Source organism: Bubalus kerabau, chromosome 17, assembly GCF_029407905.1.
Source record: "Bubalus kerabau isolate K-KA32 ecotype Philippines breed swamp buffalo chromosome 17, PCC_UOA_SB_1v2, whole genome shotgun sequence".
Taxonomy (NCBI): Eukaryota; Metazoa; Chordata; class Mammalia; order Artiodactyla; family Bovidae; genus Bubalus; species Bubalus kerabau.
This window is the reverse complement of record NC_073640.1, coordinates 11,734,960-11,747,393: the sequence shown is the minus strand read 5'-3', so window position 1 is coordinate 11,747,393 and position 12,434 is coordinate 11,734,960.

Genomic DNA, 12,434 nt, shown 5'->3' with positions numbered 1-12,434 from the left:
ACACAAAACAAAAAGATGTGATATACTATGTCAGAAACAGTAAACATGTGGGGGAAGTGGTAAAAAGGCAAGGTTGTTGAAATGTATTTAAACTTAGGAGATCAGCAACTTTAAAAATATATATATATACACATATGTGTGTTTGCATACATATATAAACACATACATACATACCTCACAGTAACCACAAACCAAAATTTTGTGATACATATGCACACAGAGAAGAGAAAGGACTCCAAATATAATACTAAAAATAGTCATCAAGTAACAAGGGAAGAGAACGGAAGAAGAAAGGAACAAAAAAGAACTACAAAAACAACCCCAAAACAACAAAATGGCAATAAGTACATACCTATCAACAATTATTTTAAGTGTAAATGAACTAAATACTTCAATTAAAAGACATAGAATGGCTGAACGGATACAAAAACAAGAGCCAGATATGTGCTGCCTATAAGAGGCTCACTTCAAATCCAAAGACACATACAAACTGAAAATGAGGGAATGGAAAAAGATATTTCATGTAAATGGAAATGAAAAGAAAGCTGGAGGAGCAATACTTATATCAGAGAAAATAACTCTAAAACAAAACCACAACAAGAGACCAAAAAAAAAAGCCATTGCATAATAATTAAGGGATTGATCCAAGAAGAAGATTTAACAGTATAAATATATATACATAGCTTCCCCAGTGGCTCAGTGGTAAAGAATCTGCCTGCAATGCAGGAGACCCAGGAGATGCAGCTTTGATCCTTGGGTCAGGAAGATCCTTTGGAGAAGGAAATGGCAACCTACTCCAGGATTCTTCCCAGGAAAATCCCATGAACAGAGGAGTCTGGCAGGCTGAAGCCCATAGGATCACAAAGAGTTAGACAAGACTGAGTGACTGAGCATACACATAGACAGCAATGTTCATTGCAGAATTATTTACAATTGCCAATCTATGCGGTCGCACAGAGTCGGACACAACTGAAGCGACTTAGCAGCAGCAGCAGCAGCAGCAAGATATGGAATCAATGCAAGTGTCCATAAATTAGTGGATAAAGAAGACGATATACATAAGCACACATATATACACACACCCACACACACATGCACACACACATAAACACAATGGAATACGCTCGGCTATAAAAAAAAGAACAAAACCTTTCTATTTGCAGCAACATGGATGGACCTAGATAGTACTATGCTCACTGAAATGTCAGAGAAAGACAAATACTATATGATTTCACTTATGTGGAATGTAAAAATAAATACATAAAAACCCAAACAAATGAATACACCTAACAAAACAGAAACAGAGTCACAGATATACAGAAAAAATAGGCATTTGCCAGAGGGGAGGGGTGGGAGGGGAGGAAAGAAATAGGTGGGGGAGATTAAATACAAACTTTTAGTTGCAAAATAAATGAGTCACAGGTATGAAATGTACAGTTTGAGTCAATAACTATGTGATTCTTTGTGTGATGACATATTGTAACTAGACTTATTGTGGTGATCCTTTTGAAATGTATAGAAATACCAAATCAAGAAATTTTGTAACAGGAGCTAACATAACATTATGGGTCGATTCTACTTCAAAGACAAACTTATAAAAGAAGAGATCAGATTTGTGGTTACAAGAAATGGGTGGGGGTGGGAAGGACAAATTGAAGGAAGGCAGTCAAAAGGTAAAAACTCTCAGTTATAAGATAAATTAGTACTAGGAGAAGGCAATGGCAACCCACTCCAATGTTCTTGCCTGGAGAATCCCAGGGACGGGGGTGTCTGGTGGGCTGCCGTCTATGGGGTCGCACAGAGTCGAACACGACTGACATGACTTAGCGGCAGCAGCAGCAGTACAACATGATAGATATATCAAAAATTAACACTGCTGTACGTTATATTAGAGAAGACAATAGCACCCCACTCCAGTTCTCTTGCCTGGAAAATCCCATGGATGGAGGAGCCTGGTAGGCTACAGTCCATGGGGTCGCTAAGAGTCGGACACGACTGAGCGACTTCCCTTTCACTTTTCCCTTTCATGCATTGGAGAAGGAAATGGCAACCCACTCCAGTGTTCTTGCCTGGAGAATCCCAGGGATAGCGGAGCCTGGTGGGCTGCCATCTATGGGGTCGCACAGAGTCGGACACGACTGAAGCGACTTAGCAGCAGCAGCAGCAGCAGTACGTTATATGTGAAGATTGTTAAAGGAGTAAGTCCTAAGAGTTTTCATCACACATAAAAAAAATTTTTTTCCTATTTCTTTAATTTTGATCTATACAAGATGATGGATATCCACTAAACTTACTGTGATGATCATTTCATGATGTATATAAGTCAGATCATTATTTTTTAATTGAACTATAGTTGATTTACAGAGTTGTATTAATTTCTGCTATACAGCACAGTGATTCAGTTATACATATATATTCTTTTTATATTGTTTTTATTATGGTTTATCACAGAAAATTGAATATAGCTCTCTGTGCTATACAGGAGGACCCTGTTGTTTATCCAATCAATCTAGAATAGCTTCCATCTGCAAACCTTGGCTTCCCACTCCATCCTTCCTTCACCCCTCCGCCTTGGCAACCACAAGTCTGTTCGCTATGTCTATGAGATTGTTTCTGTTTCACAGATAGGTTCATTTGTGTCATATTTTATATTCACATGTAAGTGATCTGGTGACTCAGATGGTAAAGAAGCCGCTTGCGGTGCAGGAGACCCGGGTTCAATCCTTCAGTTGGGAAGATCCCCTTGGAGGAGGGAATGGCTACCCACTCCAGTATTCTTGCCTGGAGAGTCCCATGGACAGTCCACGAGGTCGAAAAGAGTCAGGCACGACTTAGCAACTGAACAACAGCAACAACATGCCCACTGCATCAAGCTTGCTTGCAGGTAAAATCCAAATCTGGGTCTTAGCTTTGTAGAGGAAGGTACCCTATCTTTAGGTTTAGTAACACTTTATATTTTTAGTTTCTAGGCTGCTGTGTAATTTTCTTAGCAAATCTTCACTGTGATTCTGGCTGATAATTTTCCTGGAACTATAACTAAATAATTGGACTGCAACTTAATCATAAAATTGCCTAAATGAGTAGTTTCCAAATTTTTTGCTTCATAGACCAGTAAACTATTTTTTAAGATGCAAGAGATACACATGGAGTCACCAATAGTTTTGCCAAGTGAAAATGCATTAGGAAATCAACTACCAACAGTCTACACGAGAAAAGATATTTTAACCCTGAAAAGATGGGCATAGTCTCAGAATAAAATGTGGTCTCATACTGATCGATTTTAACTTTTTAGGAAACTTTCTATCTTGTCCTCCTCTTTCAGGTGTCACCCCCCCCCACCCCCAGAAAAAATGAAAAAGTTGTCACCAACTGGCACTGGTGAATTGCCACTTGGGAACCAAAAGGTGACGTGTAAGAATGGAAAAGGTCTTGCTCTTGAGACAACAGAATTTCATGCTTAAGAGACGTAGGGAATAAGTTATGGGTTCTGTAGGTAGGAAATAGCATCCCAATTGTTAAAAATTTTGGCTGCACTGGGTCTTCATTGCAGTTTCCGGGCTCAATAGTTGTGGCACTTGGGATTTTCTAGTTGAGGACCGTGGGTTTACTTGCTCCACAGCGTATGGGATCTTGGTTCCCCAACCAGGGATTGAACCACGTCCCCTGCATTGGAAGGTGGATCCTTAACCACTGGACCACCAGGGAAGTCACAATCCTAATGTATTTATCTCTGTTCTTGTTCGGGGGCTCATCCCCTTCTTGACTCTTAGTACTGACCACAGCAAGGGGCAATAAATAACAAGCATCAAAAAATGGAAAGGCCAGATACACATACACACACATCCTCTAAGTTACATAAGTATGTTTAAGTAGTTCTCCTCCTGCCAAGTGGGTTTGTAATCTCAGTTAGAAAAAGATTTCAATATTCCTCTGTCACCTGATGGTAATTTGGGCTTTATGTTCACACAGATATATAACTCGGATACTTCCAAGTCTGACCTCTGAGACCTTCTTTCTCTCTCGTAAGGCTGGAGTCCTAATGCATCATCAGAACTCAACATTATCCCTGAGGATTTGGGAGGAGTTCCATTTCTCATAAAGCATTTCTTGCCACCAGTAGGTTCAGGGAGGTCTGGCTCCTATAGGCAATTGGGTTCCCTTGGACCCCAGAGATTCCCTTCAGGCTACTGCATGGGAGCTCGGAGCCTCCCCTTCACATGACGGGAAGACGGCCCGGATTGTGGTCAGCAGAAAGGTGAGTCGGGACAGGCTGCACTGTTCAACACCCTGTCCCACAGTGGCCTGTAGCACCAGGAAGCCAAGGCCCCCGCCGAGGACAGACCTCGGCTGTACGCTGCAGGGTGGGAGGCGGCCACTAGGGGGCGGCGCAAGGCCCACAGAGCGTCAGCGGCTTCCACCCCTACTCGGTGAAAGCCCTTGGCCCTGCCTGCTGCGGCTGCTGCTGCGTCGCCTCAGTCGTGTCCGACTCTGTGCGACCCCATGGACTGCAGCCTACCAGGCTTCTCCGTCCATGGGATTCTCCAGGCAGGAACACTGGAGTGGGTTGCCATTTCCTTCTCCAATGCATGAAAGTGGAAAGTGAAAAGTGAAGTCGCTGAGTCGTGTCCGACTCTTAGCGACCCCATGGACTGCAGCCTACCAGGCTCCTCCATCCATGGGATTTTCCAGGCAAGAGTACTGGAGTGAGATGCCATTGCCTTCTCCCTGGTCTGCAGCATTTTCTCAGGCTGGTCCTCTCCCCAGTACTCGACTCTCCTTGCTTCCGGTACTTTTGTGCTAATAAAATAATTGAGTGGAATAGCAACCAGTGAAACGAAGGCAAGTTTAGCTGTCCTGGTTGAAACCCAGGTGAGGCACAGGCAACCTTCCTGCTGGGCTTTTCCATCACCCCTGAAGCAGCCCCGAGGCAGGACCCGAGGGCTCCTGGACCTGTGACCAAACGATCATTGATTTACTCTAAACTTGCTGTGAGGAACCCGAGGAGTGGATAACATTTTTTGCTAGAATCATACAGATAAGGGGGGCTTCCCAGGTGGTACAGTTGGTAAAGAATCTGCCTGCTACTGCAGGAAATGCAAGAGACCTGGGTTTGATCCCTGGATAGGGAAGATCTCCTAGGGAAGATCCCCTGGAGGAGGAAATGGCAATCCACTCCAGTATTCTTGCCTGGAAAATTCCATGAACAGAGGGGAGCCTGGCGGGCTACATAGTCCATGGGGTCGCAAAGAGTCAGACATGACTGAACAATTGAGCACACACACACACACACGTGCGCGCGCACACACACACACACACTCGCACACACACACACATACAGTGAGCGTCAGAATTTGGTATATGACCAGGGTTCTTGCTGTGTGTGTGTGTGTGTGTGCATGGGTGTATATATGTGTATGTGCATATGTGTATATGTATGTAGCTGTGAATATATATGACTGTGTATGTGTATGGGTGTGTGGGTATCTGTGGGAGTGTATATGTGTACGTGTGGGGGTGAGCGTGTCTCTGTGTGTGTGTGAGTGTATGTATATGTGCCTGCTTTGTGTGTGGGGAAGGCTGGTGTGAGTTCCATCCTTGTTCCATTACAACTCTCAAGCCCAGCTGCTAAGCTTCTCCTTGAGCTCTGCAGACTGTACACTGGAGATAATATTAATAATATCTCCTTCGTTGTGTTCTTAGGGGGATTGTATGAGCTCAGTGCTTTAAGAAGGCTTTCTTATCTCTCCTTGCTATTCTCTGGAACTCTGCATTCAGTTGGGTATATCTTCCCCTTTCTTCTTCGCCTTTTGCTTCTCTTCTTTTCTCAGCTATGTGTAAAGCCTCCTTAGACAGCCGTTTTACCTTCCTGCATTTCCTTTTCTCTGAGATGGTTTTGGTCACCACCTCCTGTAGAATGTCATGTACAGGTTAAGTGTTTCGTACAATGTCAGGTCCAAAGTGCTCATTCAACAATGGCTAACTTCAGTGGTTGACTTCAGGAATCTCAACCTTATTCCTGAGTAAGAAGATCATCCTGACCTTCATTTTCTTTACCTTTTCAATGACATTTCTATCCATGGAGATTACAGCCAACTTTGCCTTTAGGAACCACGTATGACTGTAAATTGAAGAGTGAAGCAATGAGGGTGTATGGGGTGGAGTGAGGTACTAAAGTCAAATAATAACAGATTGATGTAATAATTGGTGTTTGTCTATTTCGTGGTTCATCGATTATTTACTAAGTGTCCATTCAGCACCAATAATTGGAAATACAGACCTCTCCTTGTCCTTGAGGGACTCGGTGTGAGTAAAGGAGTAAGGTGTACTCATGAATCCATTGTCCTTTCCTCCCATACATTGTGTATCAGAACAATAATATTAGTAAAGAGACAGCTTGAAAGATCCATCTTGAAAGATCCATAAATACATTTGGATTTATCTACTTGGAGACTGACAAGAGTTCTCCATCAACATAGCTCCACTTCTGATGAATTCATTAAGGAATCAACTCCAAAATTTTTCTGTTTCCAAATACTCCTCTCTCTTCTTAATCTACCCTTAAATGTCTTGATATTAGTCTCCATGTCCTGCCTCCACTTCCCTTCCTCACTCTTAGAAAGGACTGGAGTGTGAGAATTCTACCCTGAATAGAGGGGGTAATGACATGAATGCCCCACTCTCACCAGGCTGAATGTTTTCCCAGCTCCTTCCCACAAGCAGACTTCCCTGGTGGCTCAGATGGTAAAGTGTCTGCCTACAATGTGGGAGACCTAAGTTCAATTCCTGAGTCAGGAAGATCCTCTGGAGAAGGAAATGGCAACCCACGCCAGTCCTCTTGCTTGGAAAATCCCATGGACAGAGGAGTGTGGTAGGCTACAGCCCACGGGGTCAAAAAGAGTCGGACACGACTGAGCGACGTCACTTTCACTTTCACTCTCCCACAGCAGAAGAGAGGCCGTGCATCCCCTTCGGTGTTGGTCAACCAGGTCAGAGAAACATCCCCATCAAGCAGCGATGCAACAGGCCTCTCGAAGCAACTCTTGAGCATGGTCTAGAGATAGCAACTGCTTTTCACTGATCCATGACGAGATGATGATCATCAGCAAGGACAATGTACTGAACTTTCTTAAGACTGAATATTTCATTTAAAGGATTATCAGTGGAGAGTATACCCTTCCTCTCTTTTTGTCATTAAAATACCTATTTGTGTATGAAACAGTGGTGATAGGCTATCACAGTTTGGTTGTTTTTTTAAAAAATATATATTTAATTTCCTTTCTTTTAAAAAAGCTTTTGTATTTTTGGCTGTGCTGGGTCTTAGTTGCAGCATACAAACTCTTAGTTGCTGTATGTGGGATCTAGTTCCCTGACCAGGGATTGAACCTGGGCGCCCTGCCCTGGGAGCATGGAGTCTTAGCCACTAGACTACCAGAGAAGCCCCTTGGTCGTTGTTTCTGTTTTGATTTCCTTGGCAAAATTAAAAGTTGGCAAACCAACATGTCTCCCCAGATTTTGATCTGAAATTTTACCAGCGTTCAAAATTCAAAAATGTGACAGTCCTGCTAACACACCACATGGTGGATCTGAGTAAGACAAACCTTGCATATAAATCCAGCTCTGTTACTTCCTTGATTGCATGAACTGCCCTGTCTTGTCTGAGCCACAGGCTGCTCACCAATTGTTCATTTGCTCTGTCCTGTCCGACTCTTTGCGACCCCATGGACTTCAGCACGCCAGGCCTCCCTGTCCATCACCAACTCCTGGAGTTTGCTCAAACTCATGTCCATTGAGTTGGTGATGCCATCCGACCATCTCCTCCTCTGTCATCCCCTTCTCCTCCCACCTTCAGTCTTTCCCAGCATCAGGGTCTTTTCCAATGAGTTGGCTCTTCACATGAGGTGGCCCAAGTATTGGAGTTTCAGCTTTAGCATCAGTCCTTCCAGTGACTATTCACAGTTGATTTCCTTTAGGATTGACTGGTTGGATCTCCTTGCAATCCAAGGGACTCTGAAGAATCTGATGCCTTCGAACGGTGGTGCTCATCAATAGTGGGATAATAATTTGTACCTCATATTGGTTATAATCTATGTGTAAATGACCTGGCATATTAGAGACTTTTATGGCAGCCATTATACAAAAATCTTTTTGGCTTCAGCAAAAACTCTTGCAATAGATTTTTTTCACTTCCTGTCCCTTCTTGGAATTTAAAAAATTGAAAAATAGGAGCCACAGGCAACCAATGTACCACTTGGTGTGGGCTCTTTCCTACGGTCATGGCTCCCAGGCTGAAGGTTCACAGAAGGAGACACGCTGACATCTGTATCTCCAGAAGGGAGATTAAATCTCGGATGAATCTGTTAGAAGTAAAACATTTAAAAATTTGAGAGCACAGCTGAATGCCAAAAGTAAATTATACCATAAGCCAGATGTTCCAGGAACTTCTTTTCCTTTTTTTTGCCTGAAGGAAAAGTTTTAGTTCATAAAGAAAACAATGAGCAGAAATTGTTATCGCAGAAGTGTTCATAGTTATTTAAAATGAGACCATTTGAAAATAATCAAAGAGGTGCACAATAATTTACAGAGAAAGTTGTTCATTTCAGTGTTATTTATCATGTGTTAAATGCAGAAACATTCTAAATGGCTTACCATAAAGGATATGAAGGATATGTTATATGTTGTATAAATTACGGCACTTTAATTTGATGGACTGCTATACAGCCATTAAAATTGTGTTGTTGGAGAATATTTAATGTCTTGAGGAAAGGTTTGCGTTATTTTTGAGCACAGAGAGCAGATTACAAAGGGCATATTTTATGCCCTTATCATCCAGATATCAGTTGGAACTTCTTAAACTTTGGGATCCAGGTAAGACTAGCTCAAATTCCCAGTCCCACAGCCTGGGGAAGTCAAAGCCTCACCAAGATTTCTCCAAGATCCTAAGGACCTACCTTCTCACTGTTCCTTCTGCTTCTTCTAAGTCATTGCTTCTCTCTATCATTTTGAATTCAGTGTGAAACCCAACCTCTCTTTTCTATTTGCAAAACAAAACTGAAAGCAGTAAAGTCAACTGTATTGAACTTCCTTCTACCTTCAGTGGCTTTGGAGTTCAGGTAGGAGAGATGGACAGGATAGAGGAAAAATTCTACCACTGTAGTGGAGTGAATCGTTAGCATATGTTCAGGTCCTAAATCCACGAACCCATGAAGGTGACATTATTGGAGGGGAGGGGGTCTTTGCATATGTAATTAAGATAAGGATCTCTAGATAAGATCATTCGGGATTAAGACAGCCCCTAATTCCCATGACAGGCATCCGTGTAAGACACAGAACAGAGACCAAAGGAGGTGGGTTGAATACCCTGGGAAGATGGAGGCAAAAACTGGAGTTATGGTGCCACAGCCAAGGAATACCTGGAGCCACCAGAAGCTGGGAGAGACAAGGAAGTTCCTCCCCTAGAGCCTTCAGAGGGAGCACAGCTCTGCCCATACCTTGAATTAGGGCTTCTAGTCTTCTGAGCTGTAAGAGAACAAATGTCTGTTGTTTAAGCCACCAACTGAAACAACAGAGAGTGAAAAAGCTGGCTTAAAACTCAACATTAAAAAAACTAAGATCATGGCATCTGGTCCCATCACTTCATAGCAAATAGATGGGGAAAAAATGGAAAGAGTGACAGACTTTACTTTGTTGGGCTCCCAAAACACTGTGGACAGTGACTTCAGCCATGAAATTAAAAGATGATTGCTCTTTGGAAGAAAAGCTATGACCAACCTAGACAGTGTACTAAAAAGCAGAGACGTCACTTTGCCAACAAAGGTCCATACAGTCAAAGCTGTGGTTTTTCAGGTAGTCATGTGTGGATGTGAGAGTTGGACCATAAAGAAGGTTGGATGGCATCATCAACTCAATGGACATGAATTTGAGCAAACTCTGGGAGATAGTGAAGGATGGGAAAGCCTGGCGTGCTGCAATTCATGGGGTCACAAAGGGTCACACATGACTGAGTGACTGAACAACAACAACAAAGCCACCTAGTTTCTGGTCATTTATTATGGAAGACCCAGGAAACTAACACAATCACCTAAGTGTGTGCAATGGTAAAGGGAACTGTACCTACTAACAGGGGCCTAGGCGTCCTCCCACCATCACCTCAGTGAGTGTCACCGACCTCATGGATGCTCCTTTGAGCTTCTCTCACTCGGTGTAACCCCCTCCTCTTCCTCCTTCCCTTCCTGTCCCATGGACTCGCACTTCTCCTCCTTCCATCCTGCAGAATTCTCTGCTCACAGCTCACTCTAATGCCCCAGTTTACATGTCCCAAACTTGCTTAACCACATCCTTCCCCATCTCAGTGAGGGCAAGGCCGCCCTTCCAGTAGCACAGCACTGGACTCCCCTTCACTCTGATCTCTGACTCAGTCAGTTCAGTTGCTCAGTCGTGTCCGACTCTTTGCGACCCCAGGGACTGCAGCATGCCAGGCTTCCCTGTCCATCACCGACTCCTGGAGCTTGCTCAAACTCATGTCCATTGAGTCAGTGATGCCATCCAACCATCTCATCATCTGTCGTCCCCTTCTCCTCCCGCCTTCAATCTTTCCCAGCATCAGGGTCTTTTCCAACGAGTCAGTTCTTTGCATCAGGTGGCCAAAGTACTGGAGTTTCAGCTTTAGCATCATTCCTTCCAAAGAAATCCCAGGGCTGATCTCCTTCAGAATGGACTGGTTGGGTCTCCTTGCAGTCCAAGGGACTCTCAAGAGTCTTCTCCAACACCATAGTTCAAAAGCATCAATTCTTCAGCGCTCAGCTTTCCTTATAGTTCAACTCTCACATCCATACATGACTACTGGGAAAACCATAGCTTTGACTAGATGGACATTTGTTGGCAAAGTAATGTCTCTGCTTTTCAATATGCTGTCTAGGTTGGTCATAACTTTTATTCCAAGGAGCAAGCGTCTTTTAATTTCATGGCTGCAGTCACCATCTGCAGTGATTTTGGAGCCCCAAAAAATAAAGTCTGACACTGTTTCCACTGTTTCTCCATCTATTTCCCATGAAGTGATGGGACCAGATGCCATGATCTTAGATTTCTGAATGTTGTTTTAAGCCACTTTTTCACTCTCCTCTTTTACTTTCATCAAGAGGCTCTTTAGTTCTTCTTCACTTTCTGCCATAAGGGTGGTGTCATTTGCGTATCTGAGGTTATGGATATTTCTCCCAGCAATCTTGATTCCAGCTTATGCTTCATCCAGCCCAGCATTTTTTATGATGTACTCTGCATATAAGTTAAATAAGCAGAGTGACAATATTCAGCCTTGACATACTCCTTTCCTGATTTGGAACCAGTCTGTTGTTCCATGTCGAGTTCTAACTGTTGCTTCTTGGCCTGCATACAGGTTTCTCAAGAGGCAGGTAATGTAGTCTGGTATTCCCAAATCTTTAAGAATTTTCCATAGTCTGTTGTGATCCACACAGTCAAAGGCTTTGGCATAGTCAATAAGGCAGAAATAGATGTTTTTCTGGAACTCTCTTGCTTTTTCAATGGCCCAGCGGATGTTGGCAATTTGATCTCTGGTTCCTCTGCCTTTTCTAAATCCAGCTTAAACATCTGGAAGTTCATGGTTCATGTACTGTGGAAGCCTGGCTTGGAGAATTTTGAGCATTACTTTACTAGCGTGTGAGATGAGTGCAATTGTGTGGTACTTTGAGCATTCTTTGGCATTGCCTTCTTCGGGATTGGAACGAAAACTGACCTTTTCCAGTCCTGTGGTCACTACTGAGTTTTCCAAATTTGCTGGCATGTTGAGTGAAGCGCTTTCACAGCATCTTCTTTTAGGATTTGAAATAGCTCAACTGGAATTCCATCATCTCCATTAGCTTTGTTCGTAGTGATGCTTCCTGACTCAACCCACAGCCCATCCATCAACAGTCTTGTGGGATATGCCTTTAAAATTTACCCACTACCTGACAACTATGCTTCTACTCACCTGGTCCAAGCGACCAGCACCTCCTGCCTGGATGTCTGGTCCCACCCTTGTCTCCCTATGGTCTGTTCTCAACCAAACACTGCAGAAACCCTTTCATAACCTTAGTGCTATCACAGGACTCATCTGCTGAAAACTTGGGTAAAAACCAGAATCTCTAAATGGCTCCAGGCTAGATTACCCGGCTCTTGTTGTTTTTGATCTCTGACTTCTGTTCCCTTATTCATTCCATTCTAGTCACAAGGGCCCCCTTGCCAAGTCCTCAAACACACAGGCTGGACCTTGCCTTGGAGCCTCACTTCGGCTCTTCCCTCTGCCAGGAATACTCTTGTCCATTTGCTTATTTCACTCTCCTTCTATAATTCCTTCAAAGTCTCCTGCTCAGTGGACCCTGCTCCCACCTCCCTCCCCCTGAATATGCTGCAAATTTTCTCATGAAAGCCTAAGTAACCAACTC